The sequence below is a fragment of the Pelmatolapia mariae genome, linkage group LG6 (assembly GCF_036321145.2).
Source record: "Pelmatolapia mariae isolate MD_Pm_ZW linkage group LG6, Pm_UMD_F_2, whole genome shotgun sequence".
Lineage (NCBI taxonomy): Eukaryota > Metazoa > Chordata > Actinopteri > Cichliformes > Cichlidae > Pelmatolapia > Pelmatolapia mariae.
The window spans coordinates 6953396-6968623 of NC_086232.1; the positions used below are offsets into that span (position 1 = coordinate 6953396).

Here is a 15228-nt window from a genome sequence, read left to right on the forward strand (position 1 = left end):
AACTAAGATAGATCTTTCTAGCTCTGTATCTGGTCTTGACAATAAGTGATAACAATTTAAACACGAGGGCCAGTATTTAAGAAATTTGAAGATCATATCAAAATGTCCCCAAAGGAATAACAGGATGGCTAAAAGAAATGTGCTGCTTACATGATCCAGTTCTTTGAAACAAGGATATGCCTCTAGTATCTTCACTGCTCTGTCCTGCTCCTTTATAGCATCAGAGTTAATGAATTGTCTTCTAGACTCAAACTCCAGGTTCAGCAGTTGGGTAACAGCAGCTTTGTTTGTTTTTTTGGTCTTGTATATTTCTTGAAGTGTCTTGTAGTGTCTTGCCTGGGTTTTTTGGCTGTCAAAGAAGTCAGCTGAACCAGCTAAACACACAGAGCAGAGGTGTGTAAATCATTTATTGCCACAGTAAGGCTTTATATATATCTGTTATTGGTGCAAAACAATAAAACAAAAATACCAAAATATATCTGTAAATTAGATCAACAAATTAACTAACCACCTATCCTCAAATTGTTCATTCATCCTGTCAAGTTGTCACTATTAAATGGAATGCAAAGATCCCAAGATAAACAGTGAAGTAGTTGGGTTCCATTGTTAGCAGAATTTTTAAGAAAACAAAAAAAAAGTATCCTCCAAACCACATATACACTCAGGGTGTAATAAGAGGGTGCATTATATTATACTTACATTCTTCATCACTGCCATCCTGGTGGTGCACTGGGGTGCCCATGGATCTAACTGGTGATTTATCTAGAATAATAGTTGATGCACTGGACTCCCCACTGCTGTCACTTATTGCAACGCTTTCATTCCCATCCTTTCTTGGCTTCTTTGCAGGAGGTTTTTTGCCCTTCCTTGGACTTTTGGCATAGGAGAGTGTCTTCATTAGCTTTTTAGCAAAATGCTCCTAACAGGTACAAACGGTAAAAATTAAAAGATGATAAGATACATCACTCATGATTAACACAGAGTGGTATTGAGCAAATGCTACTTACCCACTCACCACACGTTTCTTTAAGCATTGGGTAGTACTCCAACAATCGCTTTGCCATGGCATCAACCTCATATTTGCTGGGGTATCTGGAGTCCTCAGTTGCTCTTGCTATCGAAATCATGTTTGTCATGGTGTTTCTTACGAGTCGACAAAAGAGTTCCTTTGACAAAGGTTCAGCACACTCTGTCCCCAGCCGCATCTTTTCAAAGTAGGAACGTCGAGCTTGCTCAAGTTCACTGTCTGTGAAGACTATGTACTCTGGGTTGGACATAGTCACAAACTTAGAAGTGCTGGGTTCCTCTCTGGAGAAGTCACCATCTCCAGTGGTTGTTAGCATTTTTTCAGTAGTAGTCTTGTTCTAAAATACAGTGTACATAGGGCTAATTTCACATAAAATTGCACAAGAACTTTAGGTCTCTAAACAAGAAAGAAAGTACAACAAAATATCAGTGAAGTGTTGAACAATAAAAAATATGTATATTTAATAAATGTGTAGGCCACTTGATTTAAATCAAAACTAAAGAAGATGATCAACATCTCTTCTACTGTCTGTTAAGTGAGTATTGGTGGAATTACTTGAAACTGCATAAAATAAACTGGTGTGTTCTCAGTTTTGTCACACAGCGATAGGACAGACATTTGTGCACTGCAAGCCATAGAGCCCGACGCCTGAGGAAATGTTCAGGACCAGGAAACAGATCTTTGATGTCATCTCGTGAAAGTGATGAGAGCAGGTCTTCTCCAACATTTGCTTCTGCAATAGGAGTTTCCAATTATCACTACATTGCACTATCCTCATGTGCAAGCCAGCTGACAGCTTTGCTTGTGTCACGGGGTGCCGAGGCAGGCCGTGTGGAGATTAGTAACGGACCCAAGATGCAGACTGCGTAATTGTGAGTGAGCTTTATTAACAAAAGGTGTACAACACAAAAGAAAGGGTGGCGAGAAACAGAACTGAAAACACTCTAAACTGGGAAAACTAAACTTAACACAAAACCTGAACACGAACGAGGGTACCTTGCAGGGAGATCGACGCGGGGAGAATGCACAGGACGACCGAGGGGAAAAATGTAACGGAGGGAAGGTGATTTTTGCACAGTGTTATTAAAGGAGGGAAACCTTCCTCAAAACGGACAGAGCAGTGGAGCAGCCAAGGGAATGCACACAAATTTAAAAACTGTAAGGCTAAAATATAATTTATTATATTTAAACAGTTAAACATGTAAAAGGAATTAAAACAGCCCTGGCCAGGGGAGAACACACCATAAAAATCAATAAAACGCAAGATTAAAAGTCCAGTGGCGTCCGCCACGGTATAAAAGTCAGTAAGAATTAAAATCCAGTGAAGCGGTGCAGAAGGGAAACCCGGCGGCGTCCTCGCCTTCCTCTCCGCGTTCTGCGCCCCGGTGCGCTAAAGAAAGAAAGGCAGCGGCAGTCACTACTCTTTTAGGCGGCTATCATTCAATAAAGGGGACAAGTCAAAGACTTACCCCGGGTGGGCAGAGCTCTTAACTCTGCCCGCCGCTTCTTTGTAACCGCCAATCAGCACCGGCCCGCCTCGCCGCCTCCAGTTCCCTGCAGACGCGTAATCTGGCCTCCTGTTGCTGCAGCAGTGGGACCGCTCACTCCGCGTCCCTGCTCGCTGGCGCTGTATCCTCCTGCCCGCTCGACGCCAAGCTCAACCAGTCTCTGCGGCCTTGCAGGCGTCGCCGCCTGACCCCATTCACTGTGCCATCTCTGCCGCTCTGTCTCTGCCTCCTCAAGCCTCGGGCTGCCAGGCCCTCTTCCTGTCTCTCAAGCCTCCTTGAGCCTCCCTCCAAGTAGTCTGGCAGGCTCTCTTATCCACCACTGTGACCTTCCAGGTGTATCGTATTTGTGATTAGAAGTGGGCGGAGTCTCTCCAGGGGAAGTTAATATATTCAATAAAACATGCAACATAAATAAAACACTCCACAAAAACATCTTAACATCTTAACAGATACTCTGACCCGTAACTATCGTAAAACGCTTCGACCGGAAGTAGACACTTTTCGCGCATGCGGGGTACGGATCGGGTTTCCGGTACGGATCGGGTAGTGACACTAACAACCAGGTATAGCCTGCCATGCTAGCGAATTAACATGCAACATAGCAGAACACAAAACATAGAAAAAACAAAACAGTCACATACCTTTCAGGGTGGCAATTGTTATTTCGTCCAGTTTCTCCATAGCGTGCCTTAATTTCTTCACACTGTACCACTGTAACCCGGACCCCAAAATATTACTAATCCTGCAATCCAAACTGACTATATACTTTGATATCTTTGTAAATAATCATATAAAATATTCATGTTAGATGTCTACTTGTTTTTACAGCTTAACAGTAGATATGTTAATGCGAAATCCTTATGATCCGCAACAATGCTATCTATTTATAAAGAATTTTCTGAGTGTTTAATTTCTCCTAATAGAGAAAACAGCATTTTTAATTTTTTTAAACTTTTGTGTACAAAAGGGTTAGGTTTGTGTATGGGATTTCCTATGCCCTCTGAATGCACCATAGGTGTGCATGTCCGCAGCTTTAGTTCAGAGACAAACGGCAACCGAACAACGGACAGTGTGTGCGTTCATAAGACCGTGAGTTAATGTTTTACTTCACTCAGTTATGTTGGTGTTCAGCCATGAGTGTATTTGATGACTTACCAGCAGTTTCTGCTTCTGTTTAAGTGATGTTATGTATAAGTGGCAGTTCGCTAGCATAACAGATTTGTTCGCTAATTAGCTTCTAGCAGAGAGATTCGTTGTTATCGTGTTGTTGATTCTGTGCTCTGTGTAACAGATGATAAAACAATGTAAAGTTGCCTTCGGTGCATAGTTGTATGCGGTGTGTTAATGCATAATGTCTGACTTTGAATTTATGTAACCAGTCTGAAGTATAATGTCAGCTTATTTAGTTATATACTGTACTTGAGTACACCTCAGTTGTATCTTTATGTTTGTAATTTGATTTCTAATTGATTTGTATCATTATGCTTTGTCTACAGAAACCACACACACACCCACACACACTCTCTTGCCCACATTCTCAATTGGAAATACAAAGAATGACAACTTTATTCCTGGACTCTGCCTGTTTGTTCCTCTCACATCTGAACATTTGCAAGTGTTCTGACCCGACACTCTGAAGTGATTGCTGCCAGCTCAGATTTCTTTAACCCTTCTAAACATTTTGTTTTAAATAAACCTATTGTCATGGTCCGAAGTCTCCGTGGTTGCTTGTGTTTAATTATTCCCAGTGTTTAGGTGTTCTCCGTGCCTCCCTTGTCGGAACGAAAATTATACGATTCCAAACATTTTTTACAAAAAAATAACTGCAAACTGGGGTGTGCATAATTATTCAACCCCCTTTGGTCTGAGTGCAGTCAGTTGCCCATAGACATTGCCTGATGAGTGCTAATGAGTAAATAGAGTTCACCTGTGTGTAATCTAATGTCAGTACAAATACAGCTGCTCTGTGACGGCCTCAGAGGTTGTCTAAGAGAATATTGGGAGCAACAACACCATGAAGTCCAAAGAACACACCAGACAGGTCAGGGATAAAGTTATTGAGAAATTTAAAGCAGGCTTAGGCTACAAAAAGATTTCCCGAGCCTTGAACATCCCACGGAGCACTGTTCAAGCAATCATTCAGAAATGGAAGGAGTATGGCACAACTGTAAACCTACCAAGACAAGGCCGTCCACCTAAACTCACAGGCCGAACAAGGAGAACGCTGATCAGAAATGCAGCCAAGAGGCCCATGGTGACTCTGGACGAGCTGCAGAGATCTACAGCTCAGGTGTGGGAATCTGTCCATAGGACAACTATTAGTCGTGCACTGCACAAAGTTGGCCTTTATGGAAGAGTGGCAAGAAGAAAGCCATTGTTAACAGAAAACCATAAGAAGTCCCGTTTGCAGTTTGCCACAAGCCATGTGGGGGACACAGCAAACATGTGGAAGAAGGTGCTCTGGTCAGATGAGACCAAAATGGAACTTTTTGGCCAAAATGCAAAACGCTATGTGTGGCGGAAAACTAACACTGCACATCACTCTGAACTCACCATCCCCACTGTCAAACATGGTGGTGGCAGCATCATGCTCTGGGGGTGCTTCTCTTCAGCAGGGACAGGGAAGCTGGTCAGAGTTGATGGGAAGATGGATGGAGCCAAATACAGGGCAATCTTGGAAGAAAACCTCTTGGAGTCTGCAAAAGACTTGAGACTGGGGCGGAGGTTCACCTTCCAGCAGGACAACGACCCTAAACATAAAGCCAGGGCAACAATGGAATGGTTTAAAACAAAACATATCCATGTGTTAGAATGGCCCAGTCAAAGTCCAGATCTAAATCCAATCCATCTAATCTGACTGAGCTGGAGCTGTTTTGCAAAGAAGAATGGGCAAGGATTTCAGTCTCTAGATGTGCAAAGCTGGTAGAGACATACCCTAAAAGACTGGCAGCTGTAATTGCAGCAAAAGGTGGTTCTACAAAGTATTGACTCAGGGGGCTAAATAATTACGCACACCCCACTTTTCAGTTATTTATTTGTAAAAAATGTTTGGAATCATGTATGGTTTTCGTTCCACTTCTCACGTGTACACCACTTTGTATTGGTCTTTACTGTGGAATTCCAATAAAATTGATTCATGTTTGTGGCTGTAATGTGACAAAATGTGGAAAAGTTCAAGGGAGCCGAATACTTTTTGCAAGCCACTGTAGGTAAACTGAGACATATGTGAAGCATACAGTGGGTCTGTGTGATGGCTTATTGGGTAGAAACAGGGTAAACCAGGGGTGTTTTATACAATTATATCTGGCCCACAAGGTAATTTCATATCTCAATTATTAATGTCTCGTCTTCTGCCCTGCTGAGAAACCGTGTTGGGGAGTAACAGAATACATGTACTGGCGTTACGTATTTAAAATAGAAAATGTGAGTATTCTGTTTTTTGTAGACATGGGTCATATTGTGTGTGAAACTGGTATACAGTGTACAGTACTATGCAACAATCTTGACTCACCCTTCATGTCTTCATCCCAGAATTTCTTGGCATTTTGTAAAGTGGTCTGGAGCAATAGTACTTCCCCATGCTTTCCTCTGTCTGTGTGTGTGTGTGTGTGCGCGCGTGCGCCATTTAACACTGACTTTTGACTCATTCAAAAAAAAAAAAAGTCCTCTAGCTCAAAATATGAACCAGTATTTCATCTGCATATAACAAACAACAATATTAAATTGTACTTTTTGGAACTTTGCCATCATTTGTTTCCATTTCTTTAGCAGAATCTACAAAAAGAAAATACTACAGAAGAGACAATTTGACTGACATGAAAAATTTTCATACCATCAAGGTATTTCCAAAAGTGCTACTACAATTTATTGTAATATATCTGAAAATAAATAATGATAAATTCCTCTTGTAAAACCTTGACAAAATGAAACATGGTGCTCATGATGAATAAGACTTTCATACCAGATCACTCAAGGACAGTTGGGACTATGTAGAGCTTGCTGATTTGATCAGATAGTGCAGAGGGAACCTTAGTCCTCGAGAGCCGGTGTCCTGCAGGTTTCGGATGTGTCCTTTGATTCAGGTGTGTTGACCCAGGGTGAGATCTAAAATCTGCAGGATACCGGCTCTCGAGGACTAACGTTCCCTCCCCCTGAGATAGTGTAGTGAGTTCAAAACTGGAAATTAAAGGGGTGATGTTGTATGTTGTTAGTGCATTTGGACGCCGGTTAGAACGAGAGATGTTCTGGAGTAAGTTGGATGAAATGGTGGGAAGTTTCTCCAGTGGGTAGAGTTTGGTGATTGGAGAGGAGGTGACGAGAAGGTGTTGGGTTGATATGGTGTTGTGGGGGAGAAATGCAGAAGGACATCTCTAGAAGTGAGTATATTAGAAGGACAGCTCAGGTTGAGCAGTTACAAGAAATAGTTAGAGAGGTTGAGATGGTTTAGTCATGTGCAGAAGAGGGATTAGATGAAGCTGCCCGGCAGTAGATTCATGGATTACTGACGGAAGATATTCAGAGGGTTGGTGTGACAGAAGAGAATGATTGGGTGTTAAGAGATTTTACTGTTTTATTATACCTTTTTATAAAGCTTATGTTTTACTTCATTTAACACGGAAACTATGTGGAAATAACTGCTTTTGTATAACTGCTTGTGAATCCAGTCTCAACCACTTTTAGAGAAAAACAGGAAATGCCTAAGGAATTTGAAACCAGAAGATCACGCCGTAGTCATGAGGACGAAGACGTGCAGTGAGTTAGTCTTAAGGGGAAGCACGCCTTTGCTCTTATTAGAGTTATGAAAGGGTGTATTGTGTAAACGAGAGTATAAATAAAGAGGGAACTGATGTCTCAGTGTGAGTCTCCACTGAGATCACCCATGTATATACATGTTTGAGTTGTGTCTTTCTTTGCTTGCTGAAATGATTCTTTGACATATTTTTTGGTCCTCCGAGCCGGATGGGAAATAACAACTGTTTTGTTGTGACTCCAAACAAAGATCTACACTGATTCCTGACGCCGTGGGAAGCCCGCACTGAAGTCTGTCGACAGCCCTCTCCAGGTAGAGGAGAAAGCCCAGAAGCATTAAATTCGGGTTCTGGCCAGTGTTTTATCAGTGGTCCACGGCGGTGGGATTCAGTGGAGCGATCTAACAAAACCGACTGCAGCGATGTTTCAGTAAGGTAAAGAAACCCACACATATACACTCGCGTAAAAGAGTTCGCCTATCGCACGGGCAGGTTAATAAAGTGTAGGAAGGGATCCATAAAAGAGTTCGCCTATCGCACGGGCAGGTTAATAAAGTGTAGGAAGGGATCCATAAAAGAGTTCGCCTATCGCACGGGCAGGTTAATAAAGTGTAGGAAGGGATCCATAAAAGAGTTCGCCTATCGCACAGGCAGGTAAATAAAGTGCAAGTTCACCCATTGCACGGGCTGGTATAAAAGTGCAAGGATTCGCCCGCCTGAAGGGCCGGTAGACTGATCCGCTGAAAGGATCTGCGCGACTGTAAATTAAATGTTTGTGTTTTCTGTGTGTGAAGAGTAAATCATTTTTAACAGCACAGTACGCTGCTGGATTACTCTTTTGTTTCTGTCATTTTATTTCCTGTCGTAATGGGTAACAAAGCTACAAAACTCACTGCTGACGAGCAGTGGCTAGAGAAAAAATGTCCAGGCGCCGGACAAATTAGTGCATGCAGATGGAGGAACCCAAAGAAAACTAAATGTCCCACATGGGGGGGGAAAGTAGCCCCTCCGCATTGACTAAATTAAAAGAAACCCTCCAAGCAGCAATAAATACCGAGAAAGATCCAAAAAAGAAAATAAAACGTTCACAAGAACTGCAATATTTTAAAGCATGGAAAGAGGAATGAAGAGAAAATAAACAAAAGGTTATACCAAATCTAATCAAGTGCATAGAGACACTTGACCTGCTTATAAACCTGTCATCCTAGATGAGATTTTGTTAAGATGAAGAGCAAACCTATACTAACAACTAATAAGCCAAACCCTGTATACAACAGCTGAAGCTACAGGTTTGAGAAGCTGAATTAAATATGTGGACACTACTAAGCTAATGAGCAAGTTACACACTCTTTATTTTGTATTAATTTTTTTGTTTTTCAGAGCAGAAGCTGCATGATATTAAAAGCTCACACATGCAGCAGCCTGTGAGCTCAGTTTTTTTTCCTCACACTTCTGCTTTGTTTCTGACAGCAGCTTGTGTGTAAAGTGTTCATGCCATCAGCAACTTGTTTTTGTTTGTTTGTTTTGTTGGTTTGAAAAACTTGTGGATCACGGTGACACGAAATGATTAGGCATATGATTTACTGATGCCTAGTTTTAGAGGTGTGAGCTATGAGCTGTGAGCAATGCAAAGTTTTTCCCAACTTAGAAGTTTGATATATGTAACATGTGTGAGATATATGAATTCTTTTAAAACAAAATAGAAATTGTCCAAAATGCCTTAAGAAAATATGTAGTGCTGCATCTACAAAGAGAAAAAAAAAAAGGAAGAAGCATTCAGTAACTTGGAAATAGCCTTTCTACTTATATGTAGATGGAGGTGCAGGTTACATGAAAGCAGTTTTAACACAGGCATTTGGAGAAAAGCAACGTTTGCTTGCATTTTACTCCTGCAAATTAGACTCTGTTGTGTGCAGGCCGGTGCAGCTGCAGCAGAGGCAGGGAAAAAGTCAGCTGACATTGTTTTAGGCCACACTTTGATCATCCAAGTACCCCACGCAGTGACTTCAATTTTAAATCTAAGCCAATTTGTCTTACCTGACACATGTGAGACAACTCTCAAATGTTGGACACTTATTGTCGCTATATGGAAAGTTCGACAAAGAGTTCGATTAGTCTGGAGAAACAGAAAATATGTGTGCCTATGGTGTGTCTGTGACAGGAAATCGTGTGTGTAACAGGAACTACATGCCCATAAAAGGAGCTGACTGTGTCAAGGACGCAGACAGACAGAGAGACACACAGACAGCCAATATGTCTACTCTGCAGTACACCATTTTGCGAAAATGTGGCTGAATAGAGGTATGGTTACGTCAACAGGACGTCCGGTACAACATGGAAATCTTCTGAAAACCTTACTAGATGTAATTACTTTACCAAAACAACTAGCCTTATGCAGATGTGCTGCACATCAAACAGACATGTCAGACATAACTAAAGGAAACAATTCTGCAGACAAAGCACCAAAGGCAGCTGCGAATAAAACAGAAAGTACATTAACAGTGGAAACAAACACACAGATACCAATAGACATTCTGAAGAAATGAACAAAAATCGGCACCATTAAATGAACAAAAGAAATGGTTAAAATGCGGAGCAATTTTACGAGATGACCTAATGATGTGTGAAGGAAAACCAATACTACCGAAGTCGTTACACAAAACAGCGGCCCTGGTGACACATGGAGTTACTCATGTGTCAACAGGAGGGATAGTAACTATAGTCACTAAACACTTCTATACTCTAAATTTCGAAAATTCAGCAAGAGAATTTGTAAGGACGTGTATGACTTGTCAAAAGCATAATGCTCAAGGTAACCTAAGACCAAAAAGAGGTCATTTTCCTGCACCACCTCACCCATTTCATACCATTCACATGGATTTTATCGAGCTAAATGAAAGCCAAGGTTCAAAATACGCCTTAGTGATTATAGATGTGTTCTCAAAATGGCCAGAATTTTATTCTGTAAAAAAGGCAGATGCAATTTCTGTAGCAAAGTGCTTATGCAACCATTTTGTCCCAACATATGGCATACCGTCCCTAATAAGATCAGACAATGGAACACATTTTGTAAACAATGTAATAAGCAAGGTCTCAGAAGCACTAGGATTTAATATCAAAAACCATTGTGCCTATCATCCACAAAGTGCAGGATTAGTAGAAAGAACAAATGGCACGATTAAGCAGAGACTTAGGAAGTGTATGGAAGAAACAGGAAGACCGTGGCCTGAATGTGTAGGCCTGGTAAAAATGTGGATGAGATTAACACAAGGATCTCAGAAGCTCACATCGTTTGAGATCATCCATGGTAGACTATTCCCACTACCTATAACGAGTGAACCTTTAACTAAATCTTTTAGAGAAACCACATTAGCAGAATGGATGACTAAACTGCTAGAAAGCAAAGAAATCGTTCTGAATAATAAACTGCCAGAGGACTTTTTTCCAGTGTCTTGCAGGTTGAAGCCAGGTGATTGGATCCTAATCAAGGTGCTCCAGAGGAAAAATTGGAGTTCACCCTGTTGGGAAGGATCATACCAAGTGCTTCTAACCACTCCCACAGCATGTAAGATCGCGGAGCGACCATCGTGGATACATCAAAGTCACTGCAAGAAAGTGAGTGAGAGCATAGATTAACAGACGCCGATTCCCCTACCTTCTGGTAATCCATAAAGTGGAGAAAGGGCCGATTGGGTACACCCCGCCCTTTACTTCTTGCTTGTGGTCTACTTACCAGAGGAGCTAGGTGTATCAGGTCATCATGAAGCTGCTCTTGATCTCACTGACATTGGCAGCCCTGGTCGCAGGATGTCTAATACTGCTCAGGAAGAACGATGAACCTCGCAAGAAAAAAGCCTGGATACATGACAACTCACATCTGGACAAGATGACCCAAGACAACAATCACCCATGGATGAACAACGCTTGGTATAGATATGTGTACAATCACACCACAGAAAGAAACTGCTACATCTGCTCACACATGCCTGGAACCTCAGTTCACGCAAGTATCTATGGCAAAATACCAGATCCATCCCAGAGTATGTGTATCATGTTTAAAGCACTAACAGGGAACTGTACTGACCGGGACATGGCGGTTCTGAAGGCAACCACAGCCTCACAGATGAGCTACAATCTCCCTGCCTGTGAAAATTCAACCCAGAAAAATAAACACCTGAGAAGAAGCGACTGTGTGCACCCATCCTGATCTCAGACCACACCTTCAAGGTCACTGCCACATCAAGTAACACCAGAAAGCGACGAGATGTGACTGATGTAAAGCCACGACCTAATATGGGGTTCTGATGTGCCAAAGGAATTCAAACTTTGGACTGAAAGACAAAAGGTTACTCACGCACTCTTCACATGGCTGGGAGTAGGAAAACACGCTTTAAGAATAGAGACTCTAAATTACCGTTTTGGACTGTTTCTGAATGCTTCCTGCAAGGTCAACAGCGAACAGAACGAAGAAATAGACGCACTCAGGATAATGGTTATGCAGCATCAGGTAGCGCTTGATATTGTGTTAGCAGAAAAGGGAGGTTTATGTGTACTTTTTAACACCACTTGTTGTACGTACATACCTGACAATATACATTCCAGTAACATGACAGATGCTTTAAAGATTTTGAAACAGCTCCAGAATGTGCAGTCAAAGGAATATGTGGATGGAGGCACTGACTGGCTGAGATGGTTATTAAGTGGCTCATGGATTGTTTTGTTATACAAAGGTCTAATAGTCGTAGGAATTTTACGCCTGTTATTTTGTGTATTTTCAACATGCATTCTTCTGTGTTTAAGGAAAATGATTACCAAGATGATTTTTACATCATTAACGGCTTACGTTTCAGTACCAATGAATGAATACAATGATGAGGATGATCCTGATGGAGATGATGATTCTGTGTAAAATGTTGTAATATGCATAAACTATGGTTCTAATGACGAAGTGATCGAAAAGTGAAAAACCATGATTATGTAGACCGCTAAATTCGTAAAAACAGGAGGGAATATGTTAAGAGATTTTACTGTTTTATTATACCTTTTTATAAAGCTTATGTTTTACTTCATTTAACACGGAAACTATGTGGAAATAACTGCTTTTGTATAACTGCTTGTGAATCCAGTCTCAACCACTTTTAGAGAAAAACAGGAAATGCCTAAGGAATTTGAAACCAGAAGATAACGCCGTAGTCATGAGGACGAAGACGTGCAGTGAGTTAGTCTTAAGGGGAAGCACGCCTTTGCCCTTATTAGAGTTATGAAAGGGTGTATTGTGTAAACGAGAGTATAAATAAAGAGGGAACTGATGTCTCAGTGTGAGTCTCCACTGAGATCACCCATGTATATACATGTTTGAGTTGTGTCTTTCTTTGCTTGCTGAAATGATTCTTTGACATTGGGATATGATGAGATGGAGGTAGATGATCTGTTTTGGTGAGCCCTAAAAGGATTAAATGATACAGCTGTTAATACTGCTGCCAAAGGACCTTCTAGGAAGTACTGATATATTTATTTTTAAAAAGGAAATTGAATTTTCTTTAATTAATTACAATAATTAAATTACATCAGTTACGAAGAATATTTTGTTTTGTAATTATTATGGATTTGATCAATCAAATCCTAAAATGAAAGCCACAACACAAAAATGTGTACAAATCGTGAATGGCTGTGGTTATTTTGTGAAGTCATTATTTGTTTTGTTCTTTTAAGACACTTTGAGTAAACCACAGAGGCATTGTTCATGAATGTTTGACTGTACTGTACAGTGTAGATTGTATAGGAATTTCTTTTACTTATGTATTTGTGACCAAGTGGTCGGCAGGGTTATAAAAGAAAGAATAAAATGACAACGCCACCTGGGGGGAAATTCTAGCCCCCAGGAAATATGAACTTTAGAAATAAAATGTAATTAAAACAACGTTCGCACAGGTTCAGGGATGCACACTGAGGCCGGCTCAAATATTAACAATTTTATTTATTAATGAAAAATAAAAACAAAACAACAATGACAGCGCACTGAATGCAGTGTCATCTAAAACGGTGTCCCAGATTACAATAAACATACAACTGGGACTTACCAGCAGCGGTGGACCAAAAGAAAACCACACAAAAAAAACCCACTATAGTCTATTCACCTGGTGCTGTACAACAAAAAGTAGTGTGGAAAACAACCCGCCACCTAAGGTCCCACGGCCGCTGGTAGATCCTCAGTTCGCTGAAATAAAAGCACAAGACATACACATTAAAAGGATAAAAACATGGGACATAAACAGGCTCTCTATATACTAAAAAAAAATAAATTAAAAGAAAAACGGAGATCTGCAATAAAACACACCCGCATACACACCACAGAGCACAGATTGGAAATGCTTGTACTCTGCGAGCCAGCCCACAGCTGGTGCCGGTGCCGATTGTCCGTAGCCCCACTCAGTCTCGCACCGTTCTCCACAACTGGGAGAAAAGGGAGAGGCAGTACCAGTTTTGTAACACCAGCCCAATATGCAGCTGAGGATCGCCCCGACCAGCCGCGAAAGCTGGAGTGAAACGATAGTCCAAAAGGGGCTTAGCGTGAGACCGAAAAACCCCAGGGGCGAGGCGAGGCAAGCAGCAGGAACAAAACTGGACAGCCAACAGATTGGAACACAATATAAAACAAGGCAAGACAAGACAGCAGCCAGGCAGGCGTCTCAACTCTTCGCTTAAAAATCAGGCAGTTGGTCCCTGAGAGGGTGCGGCAGCAATCAAACCCTACAAACAAAAAAAGGGCAAAGCTAACCTTATTCTTTAATTTACAAATACTAGCAGCTATAATATAAGCGGCTTACCCCAAAACTGGAGGCGCTGTACTGCACGGTGGACGCAACTCACGCGTCTCTCCACCACGGCTGAAGTAAAGAAAAGAGAAACAGCCGTGCTGTAGCAGTCACACGATCCGATCGTATCGGTAAATTAACCAATAGGCCAGCATTTACTGCTGTGTCGCACCAAAAGCTCGGGAGGAATGATCTAACAAAAAAAACCGGCTTCCCTTTATACAGGTAAACACCACTCTGTAATCAATATGCAGGTGGGTTCCTAATTAACGTAGTTGCGCAGCGAGAGCGAGCGCAGGAGAGAGCGAGAGAGAAAAGAAAGGCGAGTAGCCCATCCGGCTACATATTGATCACATTATTTTATTGTATAATGCCTTGGTGCCACTGGATTTTAGCATGTCTCACACCAATACTGTTAGACAAATGGTGGGGGTCTATTTAGGAAGTTGGGGGAAGCAGACAACTCCACAGGAAGGAATCTTTTGTCTCTTGAAGGACTCTGGAAGGTAGCAAGGGAGTGTGAACCTTAAGGTGTGAAACAGCTGTGTACTGCCTTTTGTTCCTGGAGAAGGTATTTAACTGAGAGCCATGTTAGGCTCAGTGAGAACTCTGCTGACCGTCTGTCCCGCGGACATGCAGGCTCTCCACAAGCTTGGTTGTCTGTTCTTTGTGTGCTTTGATTAAAGAATGTTAGCTACCGCTCACCGCTCGTCTGCAGGCTTTATTTAAATGGAAAACTTCCACAACACTTTACTCACTGAAAACACTTTTATGAAGCCACATGTGTGTGAGGTCAAGGCAACAAAACAACACAGGACACTGCTTTCAATAGTCTCTACAACAGTGTACAACAACAGCTAAAATTCAATATGCAGAATATCAATTCAAAGACTATCAGGTTTCTGATGATCCATATCTGTGACTGTACCTGTGTACCATGCTTACAACTGAGGATCTTTTCAGTTTCAGGATTGTGATAAACTCTCTTTTTACTTTCCCCTCCCACTTTGACCAGTTTCTCCCAACTGACACAGTTTGTTTCCTGGACAAATTTCACATCAACATCTTTGAATTTCATGCAGCTGCATTTAAATTTAGTGATGGTGTCATGGACAAAGTGTTTTCTGTTT

At 41.5% G+C, this 15228-nt stretch overlaps 1 long non-coding RNA gene across 1 annotated transcript; it reads left to right on the top strand.

Annotated features, from left to right (window-relative positions):
* Nucleotides 1-7091: 7091 nt before the first annotated feature.
* On the top strand, nt 7092-12633 carry LOC135933108 (uncharacterized). Its single transcript, XR_010573681.1, has 2 exons — nt 7092-7718; nt 10732-12633. It is a non-coding gene; the product is annotated as an uncharacterized LOC135933108 (long non-coding RNA).
* The last annotated feature ends 2595 nt before the right edge of the window (nt 12634-15228 follow it).